Below are 17,359 nucleotides of genomic sequence, written 5' to 3'. Positions count from 1 at the left end.
ATACATCTCGACTTTTTTGCCGAGGCTCATCGAAAACAGCCTCTTCTGGAGACTCAATTTTAACGCCACTTCGAGGAGGAAGTCGTGTCAGAAACAGCAGAGGGTTTCGAATACGATCAAAGAGTTATAGTAAAACTAAAGGAAAAATATCGTCGCAGCTTTGCACCAAAATAAGGCAGCTTTGAAAGAAAAAAAAGAATATCGAACCATGACACATTCGAGAAAGGAGCGTTTTCGCTTCTTTATTTGTTATTTATATCTTTTTATGACGGCAATTCGAGTATCTACCCGTCAATTTTCGAAACTGACTCGTCCCTCCAATCTTTATTATGTCTCTCCGCTTTTATATCTGCGAGAACAGAGGAGAGAAAAGCTTAGCGCGTTATTTGAGCGAAATATTGTTCGCTGACTTACGGCCACTGTCTTTTTTTGACGGCCGGGACCGGGCACATTGGGACGTACCATGTTAATATACGAAGAACGGAAGGCGTTTTTCCAGGAGGTCTTCATTCCCGCGTTTCGAAGAGAGAAAACGTCGTTTATTAGGGCCAACTTCGAGATCTCAGAGAAAATAGAAACGGCTCTGGAAAGAAGCGGAATCGTCGGTGGCAATATACTATATAGATCTCTGAACTGGAGCCGACGTCGCGCCTTCGAACTACTCTCTGAGATTATTCTCCTTAGTTTGATAGCCCTTTATTTTCTTCCGTCCCGCGGTTTTCTCCGCATTAAAAATGGCTCGGCATTATGTGAAAAGATGTGGACCACTCCGAAATCTCCTCCTCCACGCTGCCATCTTTGTCCATCGGGATGTGCAATGCGCTATGCGCGTGCGCAATAGCTCTCTATTGCGGAATACTACACAGCGCGCACGCGTCCAAAGTCCAATGACTCGGCATTTTTCGCCTGGGTAATCACCACTGCAATGGTGTATACATGTTGGTGGTAGGTCGTACCTACAGATCAATCAGGTCAATTGATGCCTTTTTCTTGCTTTGTAGATTGAAGCTCGTGGATTAATTGAATCATGCATTATCAATGGCAGCACGGTTATAGACCATCACTCCTGCTTCGGCGAAGAGCTACCTGTTTTTTTTTTTCCTGCTTTAAGTCGCAGCATAAAGCCCATCAAACGTCACGTCTGGGAGGTCAAGACTCTGAAAAGCGCTGGTCATGGCTATCGATAACTCGTTGTGTGTGAGTAGCCTTTCTATCTAACAGCTCGCTCTCCTAGCCTTTCATGTGATCGATTTCACTGGTTTGGGTGCTCGGTGTTCACCGCTTGTGTGACCACGGGAGTAAAGCAGGAATAGTTGAAGTGTCTGCCACCCCGGCCGCCCCCCTGCCAGGCGTATTGCGGTTGAGGACATGCTGGGTCGGTGGGAACAAGTCCTCCCCTCGTTAACTTCCATGATCGAATTTGCTCTTGACAGACGAAAAGCTGTTTTTCACACAGCTGTCGATAATGACTACTTGTGTGAGATATTCGCTACTCGAATCTCGCGAATTATGTTCCATCTCCTCTGTTTCACATTTCGAACTCCATATCTTGCGAGTTGACGCTGCACATTCCGATAAGTGGCCGCTTCCCGCTTTTCTCCTGCACGTCTTTTCTGAACCCAATGGGTAAACCAAAGCCCATGCCCAAGCAATGGACTGCCTCATGGGTTTTGTTAACACTGAATAAACCGGAAGAACGAACAAACTGTTATTTCGCTCTTGTATGGATGGCTATAGAAGGTTTTTTCGTTTACCGCGTCCGCAGAAACGAGCTCACATATTCGGTAAACAATACAAACAATAAAATAATAGTTTAAAAAAATACAGCAACACATTGGAATTGGAACAAGTAAAAACAATATGCAAGAGGAAAACCAGGATTGATAGACATTCGCGCATTAAACTTGAGTGCCTTCAAGTAGCTTGGCTAGAGCACAACAACGTTTTCCCGCATATACCGAAAATCCCGCCAATCGAGTTGGCGATGGCCGCGTACAAAAGCTTCGCTGTGGCAGGCCTATCGAAATGATACATTAACGTGTGTACTACGGAGTAGTGACGACGCAAATGCATGCCTGAGTGACACCGGTTCGCATTGTAACCGGCAGGGCGTATCGTAATATTCGAGTCTGCGCTGCCGCAGAGCTGTCGCAATTATTTTGGCCTTACCATGTACCCCTGGCGGAGTAAAGTAATATTGCCACTATTTATTGCCGCTGACACCCCTAAGAAACAAAGGGCGATTCCCGAACACTTAATCAGCGCTCCGCGGCCGATGAGGACGCCGGATTGGCTAGTAAGAAAGTTCAACTTTAAATCACGAAGCCCCATCATAATAAGCGTTTCTGAGGTTGTCTGTGAGGAGAAGAGGCAAGCAGACCTGCCCCAGGCGAAAAAGAAGGAAGAAAGAAAGCCGAAATTGGAGAAGACGGGAAACAGAAAGAGATTTGGGCCCTAACATCATATATATACGCTCGATGGAAAAGAAGAGGAACAAGGCGCACAGGTAGCGAGGACGGGCACTTGGGAGCTGTAATGACCCGAGTAACGTTTGTCCACCCGTCGCTTTGTGCGACAGGTGGCAAGTGTGTCCGGGGCCTTCCCCGGGCGGCATCGAGTGTCTCCCGGGGCAGTGAGTGTTGATGGCAGGAAAGGCGCGTCGCTGGAAGGCGCTGTTTGCTCGCCTCGCTGCTCGATGGCAGAGGCGCCATTCCGGAGACGCCGAATTCCTTCGCAGGCAGCTGAGCACCCGCCCCCGGCCCGAAATTTCGGCTTGTGCTTCCAGGCTCTCTCGCTCTCTCTGTTCGTGTGTGCATGTGTAAATGGGTGTCTGTGTGTGTGTGCGCGTGCACGTACATGTGTATGGGAGTGTTTGTGTGCGTGTGCGCGCGGGTGTGTGTGCGTTCGTATACATGAGTGTGTGTATGTGTATGCGGGTGAGAGTGTCTGCGTGCGCGTGCGTGTGGGTATGTGAGTGTGTGTGCGTATGGTATGCGGCTGTGTGTGCGTGAGTGCGAGTAGGTGTTCCTTTGTGTATAGTGAGCGTGTGTATGCGGGTGCGTGTGGGTGTATGCGGGTATGTTCGTGTGCGGGTGTGAGGATGTGTGTGTGTATGTGAGTGTCTGTGTCGGGTGTGTCCTTGCGTACGTTTGCGCGTGAGTCTATGCAGGTACGTGTACGTGTGTGATGTGCGTGCGTGCGTGCGGGTACGTGTGTGCGTGCGTTTGTATGTGTGTGGCTGCGTGCGTGCGGTTATCTGCGTCTGTGTGCGTGTTATGTTGCCTTCAACAGGCGAATAGCGCGTCGAACTGCAGTCATTTTGGCGGGGCCGGACAACGAATTTAATTTCGGGATTTATATATGTATTGCTGGATTACACTCGCCCAATTTTTAATCAAATATTTCATTTCTAATGTTTTATGCTATTCTTTTGCTAATCTTTGGTGAGGTAATGAATACGATATCATGTTATGTATCGACCTTTATAACGAACCACCTATTTTCCGATTTCAACCGTAATACGGCAATAGATATTAACCGTTAATAAAAAAAATAGGAATTGCTAGACAATTGTCCACTACGTGAAACGTGTGGCATGTTTACTTTGCCGATTACTGTGGTCTTTCACGCTTAACACAATTCCCCCGAAATTTGCCATTTATTTTTAGTGCGATTCCTCTGAGATTGGGGTCTACGCTCTGGGCGCTCTTCATCGGTTAGTTTAGCGACTGATAGCAATTCCTGGAATGGAGATAACCGCCATTAATCAGGGTTTTAAAGGGATACTGAACCAAAGAATTTAGTGGCCATAATAAGTGGCGCACGTTCTTTCCACGAGCCAGCAGCCGCCGGTGTGCGAGAGCACACGCAACAAAAATGACATCACAGACCTCCATTCGCGGTTGAGATGACAGTGAAATGCATGGGCTTCGGGCCAAAGGAGAATAAAGGCAGGCTTTTCATCTCTACAAGTGAAAGCTACGTGCTTGTTAGACCAATTCATCGCTTACCTTTTACACCAGACACCACTGTGTAGATGAAAAAGCTCCTTTGGTCCGAAGAACATACATTACACTGTCATCTCAACCGCGAATGGAGGTTTGTGACGTCATTTTTGTTGCGTGTGCTCGCGCACACCGGCGGCTGCTGGCTCGTGGAAAGAACGTGCGCCTCTTATTATGGACACTAAATTCCTTGGTTCAGTATCCCTTTATACCCCTGGCACTCTTTTAGAACCCTCCACAGCCGCACATACTTTTCCGACGACGTCCGACCACCATTTGGCGGGAGAGTGGTGGCGCATGAGCGATTGTGCAATGACCGGCCAATCAGAGTCGAGCGAGCGTGGCCTCGCGCATGACGTCATACCTGAACCAGCCAATATGCGTCGAGCTAAGGGGTCTGACGTCATCACCTGGCTCAGCCACTCAGAATCAAGTTAATCGGCGGCTGCACCTTTCGGCTGCACTAATTTCTAGACAACCCCCCCCCCCTCCCCCCTTGACGAGACAAAGCACGTTTCACGTGAATAGGATCGAAAGGGCGTTTTTCGATGCTCTCCGCTGGAGTTTGCGCTCTGTTCTTGATACTGGTTGCCCAAACCATTACCAACGCCATCAAGATCTCGCCCGGACCCCGACGACTACTGATGTGTGCGCGCAAGTGCCCGAAGACCTATTTTTTAGCGTTTTTTGTGTCGTCCGAATTTTTCTGGCGCTAGGCCTAATAAGTCTAGCCCGAGTACGGTCGCAAGGCCGCCGCTCCCCCAACGACGTCGGCTCCATAGAAGGAGCTGATACCCATGCAACATGGAAATCACCGTTGAAGGTGAACCGATCACAGACAGAGAATTGAACGATGGAACGTGGATTTCCACGGCACTCAAGAACCAGAAACGATTCCGCCGCCCCGGTGCCAGCAAAGAAGACAAAGGCTCGGCGTCAGGCAGAGCCGTCGTCGCTGCACCCGGCATGGGATACGAAGCCGCAGCTACCACCGGCAGCCATGAATGCATGAACAACAAAGGCAAGCCCTTCGACTCCACCGCTAAGAGGTCTAGGCCTCCCCCTAGAAGAAGAAGACCCCCGATCCCGAGACTGCCGGCAGATCATTACAAGATTGTCATTAGGCCAGTCTGCCCTAGACCTTCCTGCACATGGCGGAGCGCTATTGCTCGAAGCGCTTCGCCTAGCCGCCAACATTACCGACGGCAACACCCATTCAGAAGATATTCTACAGAAACACCCGGCCAACCGTACTTTCACAATCAGCACGCCCAGTGAGAAACGTGCGAACGCGTACCTCAACCTACAAGAGTTCGTGATTGAAGGAAGGAAATGCCCCATCAAAGCGTACGCGCCTGCCCCCGATCTTTCGGTAAAAGGGCTGATCCACAACGAGTATTGTGGCGAAACAGACGAGCAGTTAGTCCAGAACTACAACTCCTACAACCCCGACTGGATCGTCACGTCGGCAAGACGTTACGGGAAAACTAACCACATCATGATTACGGTAGCCGGAACGAAGCTCCCCCGGCTCCTCAGATATCCCGGCACAAGACATAAAGTGGTCCTCCTTCTCAACCGAGTGGAGGCCTGCTTCAACTGCCGCAAGACAGGGCACAGACAAGACGTCTGCCCACAAAAAAGACGAAACCTCTGCTTCAGGTGTGGAGAAGAGCACCCACCACCACAGGAGGGACAACCAACAACCTGCGCCCCAGTCTGCATCATCTGCGCAAGGGCGCACAAAACTGGGAGCAGCAACTGCAAGTTCAGATTCGCCAAGCAGCAAGCCTCCCAGAGACCCAACCCGCTCAGCAACCCTGACCTAAACATCGGGCAGAACTTTAAGCACCAGTCGAGGGACAGAAACCGGCAACACGAGACCCTGACCCGAGGTGACAAGAGGGAAGCAGTCTCACACAAACCCAACACCCCGGTGAAAGCGCAACAACCACTAACAACACGTGCCGCTCCCTCACCCCTTCCGAGGGTGCAGTTATGGAAGTAGAATTCACGAACGTTCTCAAAAGACAGGCCTCAAAAGATCAGCAAGATGCCCAGAATCCCAAGAGGCGAATCGAAACTGCCTCGGCGTCCCAAGCGGCGTCAACTATCGCAGTCAAAGCTAAACTGGCTCTCGAACAGAAAGAGAGGCTCAACAAAGTAGAGGCCCGAGCAGATAGGCTAGAAGCGACATCCATGGACGTTGTCAAAAACCTGCAGCAGACCAAAGAAGAAATGATGGAGGCCATCAAGGCACTACAAGTCCAAGTGAGCACGATAGCGACCGCGGTTGGCAGCTGACAGTGCCCCAACATGGCAGCCCATAACCACGAGATCAGTATCTGGCAATGGAACTGTAGGGGTTTTCAAGGCAAAAAAATCCAACCTGCAGCTTCATATTCAAAATTTAGAAGTCAAACCGGACATTATTACAATCCAAGAACCAATGGGGCCCGTTAGCCTAACAGGGTACAAAGCCATATCTCAAAAATGTATACCACGCAAAACGGGAATGACTGCTACGCTGGTGAGCAACCAACTCACGGCTATACAACACGAATTCGACAATTCTGCGGCAGATTACACGCTAACAGAAATTATTCCCGCCAAGAAAGAGCAGGTGAGCCTGTACGTCCTCAACGTGTACAGCTCCCCGAAATATCAATCCAGAGAAGTCACGGCATTGCTAGAGTCGACCACGCAACTAGCCAAAAAGGGGCAACTAGTGATAACAGGCGACTTCAACGCGCCACACGTCGAATGGGGATACCACAAGTCGTTCAAGAAAGGAAACATCCTGTGGAACAAAATCCAAGAATTGGGACTCTCGCTACTAAACGATCCTCACACAGCGACCAGAACTGGCAACAGCATTAGTAGAGACACCACCCCGGACCTCACGCTAGCAAAGAATGTCAAGAACCCCGTCTGGCGGAACACCGGCGCGGATCTCAACAGTGATCATTACATCCTTGCCACTACCCTTCGCACGGAGAGTAGTAAGAAGAGTTGGAAACGAACTAAATTCACAGATTGGGATAAATTCAGGAAAGAAAGGAATCAAACGGCCCCGCCTGAAATTGAAGACATCGAAGATTGGGTCAAATCCATATGTAAAAGTGTAGATTCGCATACGAGCGAAATACCAACCGATGCCGAACACTGTAACCTCGATTCCAGATTGGCACACATGTGGGAGGCAAGAAACAGTCTCATGAAGAGATGGAAAAGACAAAGGCTCAACAAAAGGCTACGAAGTAGATTTGCCAAACTCGAAAGTGAAATCGAGCGACATGCGAGACAACTCACCCAGCAAGAATGGTATCAAACTTGTGACAGCCTAAACGGACAACTAGGGAATAAGAAGACGTGGCACCTGCTTCGCCACCTTCTCGACCCCACGCAGTCCAAGTCGGCTGCGCAAGGACAGCTCGCTGGGATCATCCATCAATACCCCGGGGACGGACAAAACTTCTTGGACCTCCTCCGGAAGAAATACCTGAACACAGCAGACGACGGAGAAACGAGCCCACAATATTCGGGGCGACCAAACGTGCAGCTGGACGAGCCGTTCACTGACGCAAAAGTCTGGGCCGCGCTGGGCCAGCTTAGAACAACCTTAGCGGCAGGACCAGACCTAATTACAAATAAGGCCCTCCGTAATCTTGACATGAAATCTGTCACGGCACTCACAGATTACGTCAACGTATGCTGGGAGGCCGGATTAATCCCCAGCAGTTGGAAACATGCCAAAGTGACATTCATTCCAAAACCTAACAAGAAATTCAACGTGGACAACCTAAGACCCATTTCCCTCACGTCCTGTCTCGGGAAGCTCATGGAGCCCGTGGTACTCAATAGACTACGGGACTACACGGAAGACCACGACCTCATGCCATACTCCATGGTGGGCTTTAGAAGGGGACTCTCCACCCAAGACGTCATGCTACAGCTATCACGTGACATACTCGACCCCTCCATTAAAAGCACAAGAGCAATATTGGGACTCGACCTCAAAAAGGCTTTCGATAATGTATCACACAATACCATCCTGAAACACCTAGCCGACCTCAACCCAGGCGAACGGGCGTACAATTACGTTAAAGCCTTTCTAGAAAACAGAACGGTAGAGATCACCATCGGGCCACTGAAATCCAACCCAATCAGGCTCGGCAACAGAGGAACACCACAAGGGGCTGTTTTGTCGCCCTTCCTTTTCAACCTGGCTTTAATAAAGCTTCCAGAAAGGCTCAACGCCATTGAAAACATCCATCATACTCTGTATGCAGACGACGTTACCATCTGGACGAACCGCGGCTCGGAAGGACAAATAGAAGAAGCTCTCCAAGCAGCGGCTGACACCGTAGAAGAGGAGGCACGGCGAGCCGGCCTCGAATGTTCCCAGCCCAAATCAGAACTCCTAGTCCTTAGACGGAGCAAAAAACCCGAAGACAAGATCCCAATTGACATAAAGATTCAAGGCCAAAACATCGAAGAAGTGGAGAACATACGTGTCTTAGGACTCCACATCTCCAACACCCCCAACAACATTGCAGCCCTTGGGAGACTCGAAAGCTCAGTACACCAGGTAGCGCGCATGATCAGGCGCATCGCTAACAAAAGACGAGGTATGGAGGAGCACGACCTACACAAGCTCCTTCAAGCTTTCGTCATCACCAAAATCACATACGCCTTCCCGTACCTCCGACTCAAGAAGGCAGAAGAACAAAAGATTGACATTCTAATCCGACACGCATATAAAACGGCGTTGGGCCTACCTAAATTTACGGCCAACGAGAAACTGCTCGCCCTGGGAGTACACAACACCTTTTCTGAACTTAAAGAAGCACATCTAACCACACAGACGGCTCGACTCTCCAGCACACCACCGGGGAGAATGATTTTGGATAGACTGGGCATTGAAGGAGAACCTATGGCTGACCATCCCGGCCCCGTTCCAGGCTATATACGAAAAAAGATTAGAATAAAACCTTTACCAAAGAACATGAACCCGCAAACCCAACAGGGTCGACGAGAGGCAAGAGCCAGGGCTATGCATCGACACTTGCAGAGACTCCAGGACGTCATATACGTTGACGCAGCCAACTATCAAGACAGCCGCCACCGGTTCGCCATCTGCGGGGTACCCCATCCCCGAGACTCTGACGCGGCCACCCCACTCATTGCCGCTACGGTATTCACCAAAAACGCGGAAACCGCGGAGGAAGCCGCAATTGCAGCGGCCATTGCCTTTACAGAAGCTACAACCATCGCGAACGACTCTAAATACGCCATCACCAACTATGCCAAAGGCCGAATCTCACTCACAGCCAGAAATATCCTAGAAAATGTTGCCGAGACATCCCCCCTCCGAGAAATTGACCTGGTATGGGTCCCGGCGCACGCCGGAAACCCCGGAAACGAGGCTGCCCACGCACAAGCTCGAGTTAGAGCCGGCCGAGCAGTGGACAGTCCGATTCCGGAGGCAACCGGTGAACCGCTTACCTCCTACCACGACCACACCACCCATTTCAAACTCCGACGAAGAAAATTCCCGCCGCCGCACCGCTCTCTCTCGAGGGAGCAGCAGGTAGCGTGGAGAAGACTTCAGACGGACTCCTTCCCCAACCCAAATGTATACTCGCACATATTTGCTCAAATCTCTAGCCCGAACTGCCGCTTCTGCGGTGAAAAAGCTACTTTAGATCATATGATCTGTGACTGCAAAGCGCACCCTCCACCCCCAGATCTCATGGCTGCTCCCTCACTCGACGCGTGGCTCTCAGTAAAGGCCAGCGACGACCCAGACACTCAAGTCAAGGCCGTCGAATGGGCCTATGCAGTCCGAGACCTACATGGTCTGGACATCGCATACTGACCACATCCTACTTCTCCTTTTAATAAAGTTTTCACTCACTCACTCACTCACGTGAATAGGACTGAACGAGTGGAATAATGGGATCCACGACAGCACCAAGTGCAGCTGTTGTAGCACTCATGCTCATTGTTGTGACCGTTACCGAAAATAAGTAACGAAACAGCGTTACTCGTAAGCTTGGAAAAAAGCTATCGCGTTACTGAGCTCCGTTACATTTTGAAAAATTTAACGAAATAGCCGTGTCGTTACTTAGCATGACTAACGCACGTTACTTTTACGTTAGTTAGTCATTGCTTTGTGTTTCCCTGTTAGTATATGACAGCTGTTTATAATAAACCGCCTTTATAAACTTTAGCAACAGTACACTTGTTTAGAGTGATTATTTGTTTATTTGTACTTTGCAGCGCCGCAGCATTACAGCAGAAGAATAGGGTACAGATCCCATTTATACGTGGGAAACTCACACAAACAGCACATGCCAGCAATCAGCATTATAAATAAACTATTCAAAACACCACACGATAAAATTTCCAAATTTCAATACCGCCAAAAATACTAACAAAGAAATTCACATTGCATTGATCCTGTTAATAAGAGATTCACTGTCGGCAGGATGTGTAATGTATATCACCCAACGCGTGACGCTTCGCGAGCGCGATTCAGAAAACCGAGGAAAAGAAGAAGAGGTGTTGAAGTGATCGAATGGAAGCTACATTGGCTCTGCGAACAAGGACCAATACCTGCGGAAATTTTTACTTAGAGACACTGAGTAACGTTTGCATCGCGTGCCCAAAGCCACCAGGAGCACGCGGATACCGATTTCTTGGTCGTAAGCGCACAATTTTTATTTTCTGGTCACTTCCAGTTTTGAAGCGGGAGTGCCCCGCTAACCCTAAGCCATAGGCGAGGGCCCTGACTACGGCGGCCACATCGCTCGTGATGGAGTCCGCAGCGGCCTGCTCAAGCGTTGATCGAAACCACCAGCCGCATACCGCCAACGCTGAAGAGGAAGAAAATGACATGCGCATGTTGCAAGACCCTCCAAGTACCACCGGCGACGACGAACACGACATGGCACCCTGGATTAAAGTCACCAGCCGGGCTATTCGCCGCAAGACGCGAGCCAGCCTTGCCACCCAAACTCTCAACCTATCGCCGCCAAAGCCGGCTCTTCGACCCAGCCGCCCGGTGCTCAAGCCAAAACCTCCACCCCTTCCTGCTGACGACTTTAAATTGGCGATCCGGCCTCGCAATGGTCTCGTGCTGAGCAAGGTGAGCCCGATGGTACTTTCAAACAGCATTATGCGAGAAGCTAAGCTACGTCCTCAAGAGGCAGACATCAAAATACGCGTCAATGAACAACAGAACATTCTAGTTGCAAGCACACCTTACCAATCAACAGCCTCGGCGCTGAGTAAGATCCAAAAACTAACTATTGGTGAAACTTCTTACGCAATTGCGTCATATGGTATCTCCCCTGACAACTCGTGTAGAGGGGTGATACACTCGAGAGAAAAGGAAGCCACCAACGAAGAACTATTGGAGGCCATCTCAGCCCCTGGATACGAACCACTCACGTGCCGCCGATTCGGGGACTCAGACACCATCCTCATCACTTTCATAGGAAAGAAAGTCCCTTTCCTTATATACGTAGGCGGAGTGGAAACGAGGTGCTTCCTCTACAAACGCACCCTCGCCTACTGCTACGTCTGCCATCAAACTGGCCACCGCGCGGACGTCTGCCCTTACCCGCCAGATGTGCCGACGTGCAAGGACTGCGAAGCCCTACTTACCGCGGAGCCACACGAGTGCAAACCGAAATGCTCTCTGTGCAGCGGCGAACACCGCACAGCGAGCAAGGCCTGCCCTGGGCGCTTTTTGCCGCCCGTCAACCGGCGAAAAGAACAGACGTCGATCGGCAGGCGGAGACCGAGAACTCCTTCTGGCCAGCGAGGGGACCCCTCATCAAGATCTTCCGCTGCCCGGTCCCGATCTCGTAGCTACCCACGTTTGACCCAGGACAGGAGACGCCGCAGTTCGAGGTCCCGGTCCCGCTCCAAGACCCGAGGAAGGACACCGAGCACCCAGGAACGAATAGAAACTCAGCAATCTACGCAGGTGAGCTGGGCGCAGACGCTCTCTCGCAAAGCTCGTTCCCCTCCCCTACCCAATGATATGCTTAAACAAGTCCAAACGCAGAATTTACGTCTCCAAGAGGAGAATACAACACTTAAAGCCGAACTTGCCGCACTGAGAGAAGAATTATGCGCCCTTCGTAATGAAATCAAACAAACGACACAATCACCATCCGCTCCCGAGAAACGCAAAAAGATAGAACGCCCCACTTCGAAACCGTTAGAACCCCCTTCCCAGTCCCCGACTGCACTAAGCCCACAACTCACAGAAATCACTCAGCAACTCGCAACCCTTATGCAACTTATGCAACAAACTAACGTGCGCTTGGATAACCTCGAAGCTCAGAACCCATCTCTTCCCGGTCGTCTCTCACGGCGTGACTTGAAGCCTTACAGCCGACCCACTCCTCATCAAGAGGAGCTCACCTGCCACGATGGCAGCAAAACGGAATAATAATCAAGCTCTTCATCACAAAACCACCATGTGGCAGTGGAATTGCCGCGGATTCAAAAACAAGTTCGGTTCACTCTCTCAATTCATTGCAGCATCTACCTCTCCTCCGGATGTCATATCACTCCAGGAGACCAATTCTCCCGCTCGTCTTCCCGGCTACGTGACGTACGGAGAAGACACCGGAAAAAACCTTCATACTCTGGTTAGCAAACGAATTACTGCTATTCAACACGCTCTTCAACAAACAGAACAGCTGGGAATCTTGCTCGAGCTCATCCCGCGTGCCAAGAAACACGTCCACAGTCTTTTCATCTTAAATATGTATTGCAGACCCAAATCTAAAGATCCTAGTGTCCAAAACGTACTCCTGCAGGCTATCCACAAAGCGGGAGGTCAGCCTCTCCTCATAATGGGAGATTTCAACGCGGCCCACCAGCTCTGGGGCTATGCGTACTCCAATAAACGCGGTAATGCCTTGCATGCACTCATCGCAAACAATGACCTTACCCTCCTAACTAACCCTGCTTCCCACACCCGCATGGGCAATAGCGTCACCAATGATACCTCGCCAGACTTAACTATCACTAGCCACATTCCTCACGCGGACTGGGAGCACCTCGGAGAATATTTCGGGAGCGACCATGCCATTCTAGCCACTACTATATACGGCGCAGAGTACAAAGTCAAAGTCGGCAAGGCACGCCTGACCGACTGGACCAAACTCCGAGATGAACGAGAAAAGAGACTGAAAACGACAGATCACCCCCCGCTTACTCTGCAAGAGTGGGTATCTCGTCTCGTCCAAGATGTCCAAACCCACACTAAAAATATTGAAACGTCCACCACCACTCCATGTGTGGACACTAGGCTTCTCCACCTATGGGAGGCTCGCCGCAGTCTAATTAAACGATGGAAGAAACAGAAGCTCAACCGCAAGCTAAAAAAACGTATTGCGAGGCTCACAGAAGACGCGGCACAGTACGCCTCCGAATTGTGCAAGGAAAACTGGCTTTCCCTCTGTGACGGAATGTGCGACACCCTTAGTACCTACAAAACCTGGAAACTGCTCCGCTATCTTATTGATCCGGCCAAGAGCAAGACGACGTCCCAACACACTATGGACAAAGTCATCCATCAACACGTAGGAGACACACGCCATCTCCTCGCGACTCTCAAGACCCGTTACGTCCCTACTCATCCCACGGAACCCCTTCCTCCATACTCGGGAAGCCCAAATCCGCTCCTAGACGAGGACATCCATCTGCATGAAGTTACGGATGCTCTTGCCAAGATTCGCCGCAACACAGCGCCCGGATTAGACAAAGTTACTAACAAGGCCTTGGCCAACCTGGACAACCCTTCCCTTCTAGAACTTACTGATCATCTAAATGACATCTGGCAGACGGGAATCCTCCCCGAGGATTGGAAAACTGCGGAAGTTAAACTGATACCTAAGCCGAACAAACCACCCAGCACTGACAACCTTCGACCCATTTCCCTTACGTCGTGTGCAGGGAAACTGTTGGAACATATCGTCTTAAACAGACAGCAATCATATCTCGAAGATCACGATAAGCTCCCAGTGACAATGTTTGGCTTCCGCTCGCATCTGTCGACGCAAGACGTTCTACTCCAGCTTAAGGAAGAGGTAATGCTGCCTGCTACACGCAACTCACCCACGGCCATTCTTGCTCTAGACCTCAAGGGGGCATTTGACAATGTTAAACACACTGCCATCCTCTCACAACTTAATACCCTCGACTGCGGCCATAGAACCTACCAGTACATTCAGGATTTTCTCTCCGGGCGCAGAGCGATACTAAAGGTGGGAGACCTCGCCACAGACCCAGTCCTGCTTGGCAGCCGAGGTACCCCTCAAGGGGCCGTACTCTCACCTTTGATATTCACAATTGCGCTCATCGGTCTCCCTGCCCTCTTGGACTCCATTCCCGGCGTACATCATGGCATATATGCCGATGACATTACGATCTGGTCCGGCACGGGATCCTTCGGGGAAATTGAGGAGCGTCTGCAAACGGCGGCCAATGCGGTCAGTGATTATGCCAACTCATGCGGCCTCGAATGTGCGCCACAAAAATCAGAACTACTACTCGTTTCTCCAAGAAAGAAAGGTTCTCTGGACCCACCCAATGTCACCATCTGTATGGAAGGCCACATCATCGTTCCATCTCCGCATATCAAGATCCTCGGTATGACCTTTCAGGCCGACCGCGCGAACACCATCCTGATAAATAAGCTCAAACACACCACAGACCAAGTCACCCACATGATCCGACGTATAACCACCAAAACGAGGGGTATGCGCGAGGTCGATACGGTTCGCCTAGTCCAGGCATTCATAATCTCCCGCATTACGTATGCCATACCTTATGCAGTCCTAACCAAGACAGAACTCTCGAAGGTGGATGTAATGATCAGGAAAGCCTACAAACAGGCCCTCGGACTTCCCGTCAGCACGGCCACCGACAAATTGTTAAAACTTGGCCTACACAATACAGCTGACGAGCTCATAGAAGCCTATCTTTCCAGCCAAAGAATGAGACTGGGAGCCACGGGCACAGGAAGACTTCTTCTCTCTCGACTGCGGCTCACAACCCCTCTGCAGCATCCTCCTTCTGAAGCCACGACTCTCTCTCACGAGGTCCGGAGACACCTCTCCATTTCACCGCTTCCCCGCAACATGCACCCCGTGCATCATGCGGGACGAAGGGAGGCGAGAGCCCAAGCCATATACAAACGCTATGGCCACGAACCAACCACCGCATACACGGACGCGGCCTCTTATCCCGGCATAAGAGCCATGACAGCCGTCGTCGTCCAACAAAATCACCATGTCAGCAGCATCACACTACCAAGATACGAACCCTTACAAGCGGAAGAGGCGGCCATTGCTCTTGCCATCGCGCAAACTACAGCCGAAGTCATCATTACAGACTCGCAGCACGCGTGCCGTAATTTCTCCAGAGGAAGAATTCACCGTACAACAGAACGGATTATCTCCCAACACCCGCCGGATAGACTCATCACTATCATATGGACACCCGCCCACTCCTCTGTACCAGGCAATGCAACCGCCCACCTCTTGGCCCGAGAGTTATCCCGCCGGGCCCTGGGAGACGAGCAGGAGCGGCCGGTCCCATTGGTAACATATCAAGAGATCACGCAGCACTATAGGTTGGAGCGACGTACCTACCCACCCCCACATAAACAACTATCGAAAGAGCAGGAACGACATCACCGTGCCCTACAAACTAACACCTTCCCTCATCCCACTAAATGCCATATCTTTTTCCCTACCCTCTATTCCCCATTATGCCGCTTTTGCGGAGCTCCTGGGACCCTCTTTCATATGGTAGGAGGATGCGACCAAATCGTCTAACCCCTTCCAGTCGTCATACGAGCTTTGGGAGAGAGCACTGACCAGCTCCAACCTCGATGACCAGCTCATGCTCGTGTCGAGGGCTGTGGAAGCAGGGAAGGCTCAAGGCGGCTTGGACTAGGACTCCTCCCCATCGCTTTCTCATAATAAAGATGTTTATTCTCTCTCTCTCAGAATACCGAACCTTTCCAATAGCACCTGCCTGGGAAGAAGAATCCGCTCTGAAAAGAACGACCGAATGCACGCCACGTAACCGACGAAAAATAGAATTATTCATATAATCAAATTTAATCAGGTAAAATAAACGTTATTTTATTCCTTCACAAACCAAAGTCGCATTTCCAATTAACGGCACGTCAGCACCAGGCCACCGCTGACACACTTGTTTTGGTTCAAAGCGTGGGCCCAACGTCAACGCTTACAAAATTAAAGTTTATCCTTTCTGTATTTTACAGAACGAGAATATATTTGTTTTGAAGAGAAGGATGTGACAAATTGGAGTAGCTGGGGACTGTGAGGCTAAATTCCGCGAGCGGCGACGGAGTGTTGCCTTCTGAACGGATGTCTCTTTCCAGCGAGACGGCTGCTTGTTCAGGGTACGGCGACGGTAATCTTAGCAGCTTCTATACAAAGACTGCATCGAGAATGCTTACGGGTTCCGCACAGCGATAATCTTCCGCCTTTTGGGCCCGGTCGTGGGAACGTTAAAAGTCTCTTCCGAAGGAGCTGGAAATGACATCGTTTATGCAAGCTTTATTGGCGTGTCTTTCCCACTTTTACATAGTGTACAGAATACAAATTATTCTGACGTCATTATGCTTTCCTTTCTTACGTACACTACGCGGCAGCTCGAAGACGACATCGACGCTTTCCCGCAACAAGATTTGGAACATATAGTCGGTGGCACCAGTAGGCACAATCATAGCCTCCCCTATACTTGAAGGTAAACGTTCGGCAGCCCTCTGGCTGGTTAGGAATATACATCAGCGAACTGGTCCCGAAACGTCGGGTAAATGTTTATTACAATTTTTGGTAAGAGATCTCTATACTCACAAAGCCTGCCAGTTCGACGACGGAGCCATAGAGCGCCCGGTCGCAGATTTGGAGCGTGGGGATCTGGTAGCACAGAGCATCTCTCGGGGAACCTGTAGTCAGCGCACAGCGTTTGCAGCGGCGAGGACCCCAAACGTGGTTTTCAAACCCGACGAGAAAAGAAGAGCGCGAGGAACGCGAGGAGCACGAGCGGACACTCCATCACTCGGGACAAGTGTGTTTCGGCGTTTCGCCGCAGCGGGGCGCCCCTTACATGCCTCTCCTTTCATTCGTTGTCTGCCGCTGTACCTTTTCACTTGCGGCGGCCGCGTCTCGTGGCGATCTGCCAGGCTTCGTCACTATAGAGAAGGCTATGGCACGATCCACCACACTTGCAGTCTCGATCAGGATTTTGTAACTCCAATACAAAAATTGAAAGAAAAAAATTACAAG

General features: G+C 50.5%; 1 protein-coding gene across 2 annotated transcripts in view; it reads left to right on the top strand.

Annotated features, from left to right (window-relative positions):
* The window catches only part of LOC8032127 (neurogenic protein big brain), a 260,949-nt gene that overhangs the window by 108,322 nt on the left and 135,268 nt on the right, over nucleotides 1-17,359 (top strand). The window lies entirely within an intron of this gene.

This window comes from Ixodes scapularis, unplaced genomic scaffold (assembly GCF_016920785.2).
Source record: "Ixodes scapularis isolate PalLabHiFi unplaced genomic scaffold, ASM1692078v2 PGA_scaffold2__306_contigs__length_199485367, whole genome shotgun sequence".
Classification (NCBI taxonomy): domain Eukaryota; kingdom Metazoa; phylum Arthropoda; class Arachnida; order Ixodida; family Ixodidae; genus Ixodes; species Ixodes scapularis.
Note: the sequence above shows the minus strand (reverse complement) of the source record. Positions and strands in the feature narration are given on the sequence as shown.